Raw genomic sequence first — 12,823 nt, forward strand, 5'->3', positions numbered from 1 at the left:
ACGACATGAGGGTGAGCAATTAATGACAGAATTTTCATTTTCGGGTGAGCTAACCCTTTAAGAGCCTATATAAGCAGCAGTCACTGCGTCATCCCAGGAACAATTCTTCCAGCATCTCTCCTCCTCCCCATCTCCTTCGAAGACAGCAAGCCAAGTTTGTTTACCATTACCCATTAAGACTGAATAGGCAGGCAAACTCGTGAAATGACGACAGCGTTTTGTGGGCCTGAAAATACAAACTTTTGAAATTGCATTGTACACTCAAAAAAATTAATTGTTGGATTTATTTAAAAAAGAAGTGTCAAGTGGGTTCCACACAGCTACAATCCGAATTCCGAAAAAGTTGGGATGTTTTTTAAATTTGAATAAAATTAAAACTAAAAGAATTTCAAATCACATGAGCCAATATTTTATTCACAATAGAACATAGATAACATAACAAATGTTTAAACTGTGAAATTTTACACTTTTATCCACTAAATGAGCTCATTTCAAATTTGATGCCTGCTACAGGTCTCAAAAAAGTTGGCACGGGGGCAACAAATGGCTGAAAAAGCAAGAAATTTTGAAAAGATTCAGCTGGTAGAACATCTACCAACTAATTAAGTTAATTGATATCAGGTCTGTAACATGATTAGCTATAAAAGAGATGTCTTAAAGAGGCAGAGTCTCTCAGAAATAAAGATGGGCAGAGCTGTGAAAGAGTGCGTAAAAAGATTGTGGAATACTTTAAAAACAATGTTCCTCAACATCAAATTGCAAAGGCTTTGCAAATCTCATCATCTACAGTGCATAACATCATCAAAAGATTCAGAGAAACTGGAGAAATCTCTGTGCGTAAGGGACAAGGCCGAAGACCTTTATTGGATGCTCATGGTCTTTGGGCCCTCAGACAACACTGCATCATGATTGTGTCAATGACATTACTAAATGGGACATTACTACAATCCGCCGTGCCATCTGCAGATGCCAACTAAAGCTCTATCATGCAAAAAGAAAGCCACATGTGAACATGGTCCAGAAGCACCGTCGTGTCCTGTGGGTCAAGGCTCATTTAAAATGGACTGTTTCAAAGTGGGAAAGTGTTCTATGGTCAGACGAGTCCAAATTTGACATTCTTTTTGGAAATAACGGACGCTGTGTCCTCCGGGCTAAAGAGGAGGGAGACCTTCCAGCGTGTTATCAGCGTTCAGTTGATGGTATGGGGGTGCATAAGTGCATACGGAATGGGCAGCTTGAATGTTTTGGAAGGCACTATGAATGCTGAAAGGTATATAAAGGTTTTAGAGCAACATATGCTCCCCTCCAGACGACGTCTATTTCAGGGAAGGCCTTGTGTATTTCAGCACGACAATGCAAAACCACAAACTGCAGCTATTACAACAGCATGGTTTCGTCGTAGAAGAGTCCGGGTGCTGAATTGGCCTGCCTGCAGTCCAGATCTTTCACCTATAGAGAAAAATACGTCAAAGACAACCATGAACTCTTCAGCAGCTAGAAACCTATATCAGGCAAGAATGGGACCAAATTCCAACACCAAAACTCCAGAAACTCATAACCTCGATGCCCAGACGTCTTCAAACTGTTTTGAAAAGAAGAGGAGATGCTACACCATGGTAAACATTCCCCCGTCCCAACTATTTTGAGATCTATAGCAGGCATCAAATTTGAAATGAGCTCATTTTGTGCATAAAATTGTAAAAATTTCTCAATTTAAACATTTATGTTATCTATGTTCTATTGTGAATAAAATATTGGCTCATGTGATTTGAAAGTCTTTTAGTTCTCATTTTATTCAAATTTAAAAAACGTCCCAACTTTTCCAGAATTCGGGTTGTATATTGAGTAATTTGTACAAATAACAATTTAGTTGTATGAACAAAATAAATTCAAGTAAAGCTGACAATACTCATTTTTAGTACACTGAATTTATTTTGTTCAACTCTCAAAAAAAAAAAAAAAAAAAAAAAAACACCCTAAAAAACACAATTTTCATTTCTGAGTGAACTGTTCCTTTAAGAGTTACCAGAGATTTTGAGAGAATCCAAAAACACAACAGATATTCTACTGTATGTGGGTCATTTTTTGAATCTCTGGGCTTCTTTCCCGTTCTCTGACAGCTTGAGAAGGATCATACACTGTTGCTGAGGAGGAGTGATGGAGTGCTGCCGCCGGTTCTACTCTCTGTGTGTCTCATCACAGGCCGTTTGCCCATTCTGGTAATGCACCATGATGCTCTCTGCTCTGCCATGATGTTTATGGTGCCGTCAGCCAAGTGCGTTGAGAAATGGTTCACCAAAGATCACTGAGTCAGCGTCTCTCGCCATTGCAGATATACAGCCCTGAGAGGGCGGGCTTGAGATTCTGCAAAACATTCAATGGATCTAAAGTGCTGTATTACAAGGCTTGGAGGTGGACTGCATGAATATCTTCTAATTCCTTCTCAAAATATTCCTCCACAACAATCACAGTTTCAGGTATCATTCCGCAGCACAGCTAAGTATGACCAATAGTATAGTGATGCTTTATTGAGCGCCACTAAAAGTTACTGTATTTAATCACACGGCTCTCTAGAATACTTTATTCTGATACGCTACCATTCAAAAGTTTGGGTTCAGTAAGATTTTTATTATCTTACAATCACCAAGTCTGCATTTATTTGATCAAAAATACAGTAAGAATAGTAATATTGTGAAATATTATTTCAATTTGAAACAACTATTCTCTATTTTAATATATTTTAAATGTAATTTATTCCTGTGATGCATTACTCCATTATCATTATTCCAGTAATCAGATTCGTTTTTTTCAAGTAACTAGTAGCCGAAAGTAATGAATTACTTTTAAATTTACAACAAAATACCTGAGTTACTTTTTCAAATAAGTAATACAAGTTACTTTGTTTTCCCATTTATTAACTGACACCTCTCCTGCCCCCGTATTGAGAGAAATCAGGAGTATGTGCAGAGGCGTTGTGTGCGCTGCATGAACATGATGGTTATTGTATATTTAGACTAAATGTGAGCATTTACTCATCTCACGTGCACAAAACAGATTCAGTATTTCTCAAAATGAATAAAAACAATGAAATGCAAACTTAGAATATTACGTAAGCCTGCAACATAAGCAGAACCTGATTTCACCAAGGGCAACATGTTCCTGGATCAATATTTTTGTTGATCCTGGAACAACATTCAAATCAACCAATCAGATTTGAGGGACAAGTTTACAGTTTGTGAATGTTAGGCTTACAACCAGGGTTAGGTGCTTCTACATCAGTGTTATACAGCTATCATTTCCCTCTGATTTTTGGGAAAACTTATGGGTAGGATTAGGTTTAGAGGTAGGGATATAGTTAGGACTAAATTTTCTGTAAACAAAATATGTTGAACTAGGAACGTGTCTAACTTGGCAAAATCAGGATGTGCCAATAATTAAATATGTTAAATTACACATATACTTTGTATTTAATCTCACTTTATTAACCAGTGTCTTTGCTGCTGAACTTTGATAATCCAGTTCAACCATACTAATCAAAATGTTTTTAGATAAACATCACATTTGTGTTATTTTTTTTTTTTTTATTGCTGAAACAAGAGTGTTGAACTTTCTTCTCCTGCATTCTGCAATTCAGAATGGCAGCACAGCTGAAAGGTTTGTTTGAGCTGCGCCCTCTACTGTACAGGCATGAATTTGCATTTCCTTCAGCCTGAGGCTTATTCATTTCTCTTTTGGTGTGAAACGGCCTTTACATTTGCCAAAAATATAACTTTTTTGTTGTTATTAAAAACAAACAAGCAAGCCCAACCCAGATGAGAAAAGGTAACACAAAAGTAACGCAACGCATTACTTTCCATTTAAAGTAAGTAACGCAATATTGTAACGCATTACTTTTAAAAGTAACTTTCCCCAACCCTGCACATGATCCTTCAGAAATCATCATGCTGATTTGCTACTTAAGAAACATTTCTTATTATTATTAATGTGGAAAATATTTTTGTGGAAACCACATTTTTTTCAAAAGTAATGCTGTTAGAATTTTCTATAACAGCATACTATCACTTTTAATCAATGTAATGATTTTAAATAATATAAAGTTAAAATTATAAAATTCCAATCATTATTTCACATCTGTATTGTCTTAAAATTGGACTTTTTAAACCCTCTTCAAAAGTATTTCAACAGTTGTTTCAGTGAACAGCTGTAATAACATTCTTCACCACAAACAAAACCATTTTGCAAGAATTCTATCACAAGCCTTTGTTTTCTGTGTTATAGTCTGTGCAAAAATCCTTGGCATAGTTTTTAATTGTTGATTTGAAATTTCTTAACCACATTAATGTTCTCCACATGCTATAACATCACTGCAATGAATGGCACTGCACAATGGTGCATTGTAGGTTATGCTGAAATGGGGGGAAAGAAAAAATACAATAAATACATGCTGCACACAATTTGAACAACATGGCTGATTGAAATTGGACCAAGGTCTCCTGGAGAAGCATTTTGCTGTGTCAGAGACAGGTCTAATATGATGACTGATAGCTGTGTGTGAGCTTGACAAAGAGCAGTGCTGACTTAAGGTTTGAGCTGCAGATCCAATAAGCTGCAACCTGTGTTGTTGTATTTATTTATTTTTCAAATTTAATGGAACTCTAAACTGTTGACGAGACTTTTAGGGTCTTTTAAAGTGCCCCTATTATGCTTTTCTGGATCCAGTGTGTAATATCTGTTTGTGAATGTAAAAGGTCTGTAAAGTTTCAAATGTCTAAGTGCACGATAAATGAAGTTATTGCCTCCCAAAAGAAAGAACTGACTCTGAACTGCCTGAAACAAGTCATCAGTAATTGCACAAACCTGCGTAGGTTTCTAACACATTTGCATAATGCCAGCCCATATGGTCTTCATTGGCTGCCAGTGAACAATGTCTACTTTGACCGGCCATAAAATACACAATAGTTGGAAGAGTTTGGTTTGTGTTTTCAGCAAATCCACTTTGCATGCACTTCCAAAGGATGAGGACTTGGGCTTGAATTGATACGGTGAAGCTGACAGCATCGTTACTGTTTGAAATTCACATATGGTAATGAGCGTTTTTTTTTCTCCAATGCGAGCTGTAAGCTGTAGACCAATCACAACAGACTGGGCCATCTGACCAATCAGAGCAGAGTAGACTCGGAAAGGAGGGGTTTAGAAAGACTGAATCCTTTATCGAACCATCAAACACTGTGAGAAAAGAGTTGATGTTACAATGTTGTCAAGGTTTTGTTTTGTTTAGTTGTGTGATTTAGTAGTATGAATGAGTATAGAGTATAGTATGAATGTGTGTAGTTTGAATAAAATTCGGACCTACTACATCTGCCATGTAATTACTGTCACGTGACCTACCAGCGTCAGTTGTGTCACTTCACTGCCATTCATAAATCCTCTACCGTGGCCTCATGGGATAGTAAAGTGTCCATCGAATGCGCACAGAATCTCGGCGGAAGTAGTAGATCATCCGAGGACTTTTCGCCTACTGTTTTTCCAATGTTATGTATTCGTACATAATACTCTTTTGGCGTACTGTGAAGTATTCGATTTCAGACACAACACACAAGTCCAGAGTGTGCATGTGACAAATGTATATGAGAAAATTCTACATAGTTCAACATATATACGGCTGAGAACATTTGGTTGAATTAAACCATACAGGCTAATTCTGAGAAGTATCTTTGGCACTTGGCCCTTGTCGCATGGGTTTGTCCCTGGCTTTCCTCTGTTCTCTCTCAGCCTTCTGTGCCACCCTCCAGTCTCGCAGAACTTAGCTTTCCGCCACCGCTGGCCTGGTTGCGTGCCAGCTCCATCCCCTCTAGAGGGCTTGGCATGGCATTAAAGCTCTCTCACCCAGCATGCTGAACTGCGGTGGCATTGAGCCGGATCTCTGTTGGGCAAAAATTCTGTGTCCTCCCTGCTGGGCAGCCTGGCCTGATCATAATCAACAATGGCGTTACTAGGATGCCATCCTGCAGTGGGCATTTAGAGTCGGCATTTGGATAACGAAAAACAATATACAACAAATACAATTTAAACACATTTTTCTGCAGAAAAAAAAAATGATTTTGACATTTTAAATGTATGAAACACTACTGCTGCAGTACAAAAACACAAATGTGTCTACCTGACAGCATGTACCAGTACTTTAACCCTGTAAAAGCCTGACATATGAAATAAGAGTCCGAAAAAAATATATATGTATTTTTTAAATGGAACCATTTATTGAACCTTTAGACAAAAAACATTTTTTGATAAGTATAATATTTGATACAGTGATGTAGGTTTTTATGGCTCATATATGATATATGGAGGATAAAAACACCTCAATTTTATTCAGAGCAAAAATATGCAATTTGGTGCAGTTGCTGTTATTTATATGGCCCAAAAGTAAAAAGTTCTGATAGTTTGTAATGTAAATCAAAGAGGTTTTTATAACAGTATATATACAGTGGGTACGGAAAGTATTCAGACCCCCTTAAATTTTTCACTCTTTGTTATATTGCAGCCATTTGCTAAGATCATTTAAGTTTTTTTTTCCTCATTAATGTACACACAGCACCCCATATTGACAGAAAAACACAGAATTGTTGACATTTTTGCAGATTTATTAAAAAAGAAAAACTGAAATATCACATGGTCCTAAGTATTCAGACCCTTTGCTGTGACACTCATATATTTAACTCAGGTGCTGTCCATTTCTTCTGATCATCCTTGAGATGGTTCTACACCTTCATTTGAGTCCAGCTGTGTTTGATTATACTGATTGGACTTGATTAGGAAAGCCACACACCTGTCTATATAAGACCTTACAGCTCACAGTGCATGTCAGAGCAAATGAGAGTCATGAGGTCAAAGGAACTGCCTGAAGAGCTCAGAGACACAATTGTGGCAAGGCACAGATCTGGCCAAGGTTACAAAAAAATTTCTGCTGCACTTAAGGTTCCTAAGAGGAACATTTAAGGTTCCTTAAATGGAAGATGTTTGGGACGACCAGAACCCTTCCTAGAGCTGGCCGTCCGGCCAAACTGAGCTATCGGGGGAGAAGAGCCTTGGTGAGAGAGGTAAAGAAGAACCCAAAGATCACTGTGGCTGAGCTCCAGAGATGCAGTCGGGAGATGGGAGAAAGTTGTAGAAAGTCAACCATCACTGCAGCCCTCCACCAGTCGGGGCTTTATGGCAGAGTGGCCCGACGGAAGCAGACAGTGCAAGACACATGAAAGCCCGCATGGAGTTAAAAAACACCTGAAGGACTCCAAGATGGTGAGAAATAAGATTCTCTGGTCTGATGAGACCAAGATAGAAATTTTTGGCCTTAATTCTAAGCGGTATGTGTGGAGAAAACCAGGCACTGCTCATCACCTGTCCAATACAGTCCCAACAGTGAAGCATGGTGGTGGCAGCATCATGCTGTGGGAGTGTTTTCAGCTGCAGGGACAGGACGACTGGTTGCAATCGAGGGAAAGATGAATGCGGCCAAGTACAGGGATATCCTGGACGAAAACCTTCTCCAGAGTGCTCAGGATCTCAGACTGGGCCGAAGGTTTACCTTCCAACAAGACAATGACCCTAAGCACACAGCTAAAATAACGAAGGAGTGGCTTCACAACAACTCCGTGACTGTTCTTGAATGGCCCAGCCAGAGCCCTGACTTAAACCCAATTGAGCATCTCTGGAGAAACCTAAAAATGGCTGTCCACCAACGTTTACCATCCAACCTGACAGAACTGGAGAGGATCTGCAAGGAGGAATGGCAGAGGATCCCCAAATCCAGGTGTGAAAAACTTGTTGCATCTTTCCCAAAAAGACTCATGGCTGTATTAGATTAAAATTATACAAAAAATTATACTATAAATTATACTATACATTTAATTATACTAAAAGGCCTTTTACTTGCTAATATGCATACATTTTCAAGTAGGTGAAAGAAGGCACGTAGTACATTTGTACAACAGTTTTTTTAGCAAAGTTTTGATCATTTAGAGTCCTTAGAAATTTGCGGTACAGTAGGCATTATGGTTAAGCAGGCGGTTAACCTGAACACAATACATACACAATGGCTGGGCAAAAAGGAGGTGGTTCGGTAGTCTATCCATCATCATGTGCTTCAGTATATTACACATACATTTGTAAGGTATCTGCAGTTTTGCAACCACATCCAGCTTTAAGCTTGTCTGCATACTGCATCATTATCATAGCTTTGGACTGAACGGGAAGCCACACACCATGAGCGCCAAGCCAGAGAGGATCAAGTCTTTAACAAATGACATGTCTTACACATGCTTGTGCGTAAGTGCACTCTCTATCCTCGCGAGTCTATCTTAATAACTCTGATGGCATTTTTGCCCTCCCCTTTGGATCTAAGGCAGACGAGTTGTTATGGGATTGCCTTTTTTTAGGCTTGTGGGAAGCTTATCAGCATGATGAGTTTCTGAAGACATAAATTATCACACAACATCATCAGAATCATGCCTGAGATTATGCATACCCTCTGGAAGTGAGTTTATCAGTGCAAAAAAAAGGATACTTTACAGTAAGGTTTCATTTGTAAACAATAGTTAACATGAACTAACTATGAGCGATTCATTTTTACAGTATTTATTAACCTTTGTTAATGTTAGTTATTCAAAACAACAATGTTTGTTCATGTCAGATCACAATGCATTAACTAATGTTAACAAATACAACGTTTGATTTTACTAATGTATTAGTAAATGTACAATTCTATAAATCATCACAAAATGCCTTTTAAAAAAAATATTACAATTGTTAAAAGATTATACTCTGTCGAGAGTCGAGTTTAGGAGAAGCTTTGAAATTAATTTCCTTGTCACCTGAAATATATATTTCTGTCTACTGGCATATTTCCTGAGGGAATCAGTATAAATTCACTTTGGGTCAACAAATGCAAATTTCACCTTTTCTAAAAATTTATTTGATGCCTTTCAGAGTGATTTTGCTCCAGGTGAATAATCCCGTCCTCCAGTAAGTATTTGTTATATATAAAAAATTCTGTCAGCCCATTTATGTCACGGAAACTCCTTTGCGGCTTGTACCGCCACTAACGCATCATTAAAAAAAACTCAGTCTAACAGCATGTCAGGGCCGTATCATCACGCCTGTGCTCCATTGAATAAGAAGTAGATTGTCAAAACTCTGCTATGAGTCATTATTTTGTCTCATGAATGTTTATATGAAGAATTTAGAGTTTACATGAGTTTTAGAAGATTACAAAGGCCACAGCAGGCAAGGTGAGCAGCCAGAAGGTTGAGAATGAATCCCTATAAATCATTATCGGTGAAAAACACATTGGGGTTTTCCTTTCCTAGGGGAGTTCTTCAAAGGGAAACCTTTTCACTGAGCACAGGCACACATTCAGGAGGCAGAGCGTTCTGGAGTGTATCTTTGAGAAAGAAACAGCTTGTTATGTCAGCCTTGCCTCGGTAACTTCAGCAGACAAGCGTACATCAAACACTGCAAATGCTCAATTACTGTGGAAACACTGTGAGTTACAACTTACATCCACAAACTGTTTAAATTTCCATGAAGGTTCTATATGGGAACCAAACATTTTTCTACAGCAAGAAGGTGTAGGTATAAAAGAATATGCAATCAGAGGGTAGTATTGTGTAATACTCCAATATATTTTGCATAATGGGAAAGCTCTCCAACCTGCAGTGAAATATTCATTATGCCCTACTGTGTGACAGGTTCTTTGCTCTGAAAACTGTTCTGTCAGTAAAGTATTCCCTTTGCACATACTTCACAGTGTGTTTTTTTATGTCTGAGACAGAAACAGTTTGTACATCAAACGGACCGCTAACATTATTGAGGTAGGCCTACTACATGAGTAGTATACAAACAATTATGGGACAAAAGCATCAATGTATCACGTTTTATGGATTTTAAGCCACATTTCAGCAATAATATCTATAATTGCTTTTCCACCATCAGGCCAAATGCTTACCTTTGCTGACTCAGTGCTGCTGTGTAGAAATTATGCTCTTTATCATCCAAAAGTTACTTCCAGTCGTCGAGTTGGACATCTTGGAGAAGTGTCTCAAGAATGCTGAGATACAGTCCAACAGAACTGAACTGTTTTTTCATGTTCCAGGTATGCTGTTAGTCTTGGTTTACCTTTTCTGAAAGTTACATTAGTACGCCAGTAAGTGGTGCCAAATGGTCTTCATGACTCATTAAAGGGGACCTCCAGTCATTCAGTGGCCCTGTCCCCAATGGAACCCTCAAGCCTGAAGTATAGTTCACTTTTTATGCGTAAACAAGGGTCCGTGGTGCACGTGACATGAATTTCGTCATCAGAAGAGTACACGCGTATTGTACGTGCACCTTCGTATTTTTGTCACACATGCGCATTTCATTTTTTTTTTTTCCAGTAATTCGTTTATCCACAAGGTGGCAATGTGCCCTGAGGCGTCGATTCACAAGGTAGTCAAAAGCCGCGTTTCCACCACAGGAACTTTCCCCGGGAACTAGGAACTTTGGGGTGGTACTCAGTGTGTTTCGACTGCAGAAACCAGGGTCTAAATGAAGTTCCGGGTAAAAAATTCCCCCTCGGAATGTCCCTGCTCGCTAGGTAGTACTTTTTCAAAGTTCCGGAACTTTCAGGGGTGGTACATGGGCGCAGAACATACTGATTGGTTGAGTTCATGCAGCATTTTGATTGGTTGACTCCACACAGCATTTTATTTCAACCATCATTTTTTAAAGTCTGTTGCGGTGCGTGCCGTTAGTTGTTTGCTATTTGAATCAACAATGGAGTTTAAAAGAATACGACCGATGGACTGACTATGAGGTTCAGGCTTTATTAAGCTTATATGCAGAGGAAAGAATTCAGCTGGAACTGGAAAGACGCACGCATAGTCCTACGTCACCGGACTATCTTCATGGTACTTTAGACCGCTATGCAAACGCAGCTAGCAATAGGTCTGGGGGGGAAAAAGTTCCTGGGATAAATTGTTCCGGGTAATTTAGGTGGAAACGCAGCTAAAGAAAAACTGCATAAACAGAACAGACCGGAACGCATGCAAGCTACAGCGACAACAGAGGCCAACACAGATGAGAGATTGTGCGAAGAGGTTAGAAAGTACCCTCATTTGTACAACTCTAGCATGAAAGAATACAAAGATGTTTACATGGGTTGTACCTTGTGGCGAGAGATTGCTCAAAACTGCGCATGCGCTAACGCATGTGTATTCTTACGAGGTAAATGAAGTATGCTTTCCAAGGCTGTGTGTTCGACTGTGTGCATACACTAGCATATGGGTAAACAAACAAAGTATACCCAGGGCTTAATCCCTTGTGATCTTCCTCCGAATTCACACTTTCATGACATAATGCCGCTTTGACTGTTGGGTAGATGTCTGCTGCGGAGCTCACGAGCATGGCAAAAGTTCACATCGAGCGCATATTGGCCACAAAGGGGCGCTCCTGAGCACCCCTCTGAAACTTAAAATGACAAATGGGACACCCTACAGTCTTGTGGACTGAGTATGAGGTCTCTGTGGAACAAAAGTGGACGTTTCTGTATTTGTGGGTGTTTTCAAACTGGCGGGTGTTTACAGTGCTCAGCGTAAATGAGTACACCCCTTTTGAAAAGTAACATTTTAAACAATATCTCAATGAACACAAAAACAATTTCCAAAATGTTGACAAGACTAAGTTTTATATAACATCTGTTTAACTTATAACATGAAAGAAAGGTTAATAATATAACTTAGAGAAAATTTTCAGTTTTACTCAAATTAGGGTGATGCAAAAATGAGTACACCCCACTGAAAGTCTCTGGAGCAAAGCTAAATTTTAGACTACAAATGTCTAATTTAGCAAGAATTCAACCACAGCTGAGTCTAATTATTCATTACACAGGTGTCCAGCAGACAGTTGACTATAAAAGGGTGTTAAAACCCCTTCCCATTTCATGCTGACAGAAATGGCACCACATGGAAGAGAAATGTCACAAGACCTGAGAAAGAAAATCATTCTTTACACCAGAAAGGTGAAGGCTACAAGAAGATCAGCAAAGCTTTACTTATCAGTCAGAATACTATAGCAAAAGTGGTACAAAATTTTAAAAAGATGGAACTGCAACCATCTCACAGAGACGTCCAGGTCATCCACGATGAGAAGGGTTGAAGAAATTCGGCATGCAAGTTTACTGCAGTTATCTAAAGAAGTAGAAAGCCAAACTGGGGTGACTATTTCCCGTGACACAATACGGCATACACTGCAGAGGAATGGCATGTATGGGTGCCGTCCACGAAAGAAGCCTCTCCTAAAGCCCAGGCACAAAAAAGTCCGCCTAGAGTTTGCCAGGGCCCATGCTGACAAAGATGAAGACTACTGGGACTCTATACTCTGGAGTGATGAGACCAAGATAAATGTTTTTGGAACTGATGGCTTCAAAACTGTATGGCGTCGCAAAGGTGAGGAATACGAAGAAAAATGCATGGTGCCTACAGTGAAACATGGTGGTGGCAGTGTCCTTATGTGGGGCTGCATGAGTGCTGCTGGTGTCGGGGAGCTGCATTTCATTGATGGCATCATGAATTCACAGATCTACTGCTCTTTACTGAAAAAGAAGATGCTACCATCACTTCATGCCCTTGGTCGTCGTACACTTTTCCAACATGACATTGATCCTAAACACACATCTAAGGCCACTGTTGGATTTCTGAAGAAGAACAGGATGAAAGTGATTCAGTGACTCCTGATCTGAACCCAATCGAACACCTATGGGGAATTCTGAAGAGACAAGTTGAGCATCAATCTC

At 39.2% G+C, this 12,823-nt stretch overlaps 1 protein-coding gene across 1 annotated transcript in view; it reads left to right on the plus strand.

Moving 5' to 3' along the window:
• The window catches only part of cldn10d (claudin 10d), a 23,836-nt gene continuing 11,013 nt past the window's right edge, over window positions 1-12,823 (plus strand). Inside the window, exons 1-2 of the mRNA XM_051897373.1 lie at window positions 1-1,616; window positions 2,121-2,477. The gene's annotated coding sequence lies outside the window, so the exon portion shown is untranslated. The remainder of the gene's footprint in view (window positions 1,617-2,120; window positions 2,478-12,823) is intronic.

The sequence above is a fragment of the Ctenopharyngodon idella genome, chromosome 6 (assembly GCF_019924925.1).
Source record: "Ctenopharyngodon idella isolate HZGC_01 chromosome 6, HZGC01, whole genome shotgun sequence".
In the NCBI taxonomy this organism is placed as follows: domain Eukaryota; kingdom Metazoa; phylum Chordata; class Actinopteri; order Cypriniformes; family Xenocyprididae; genus Ctenopharyngodon; species Ctenopharyngodon idella.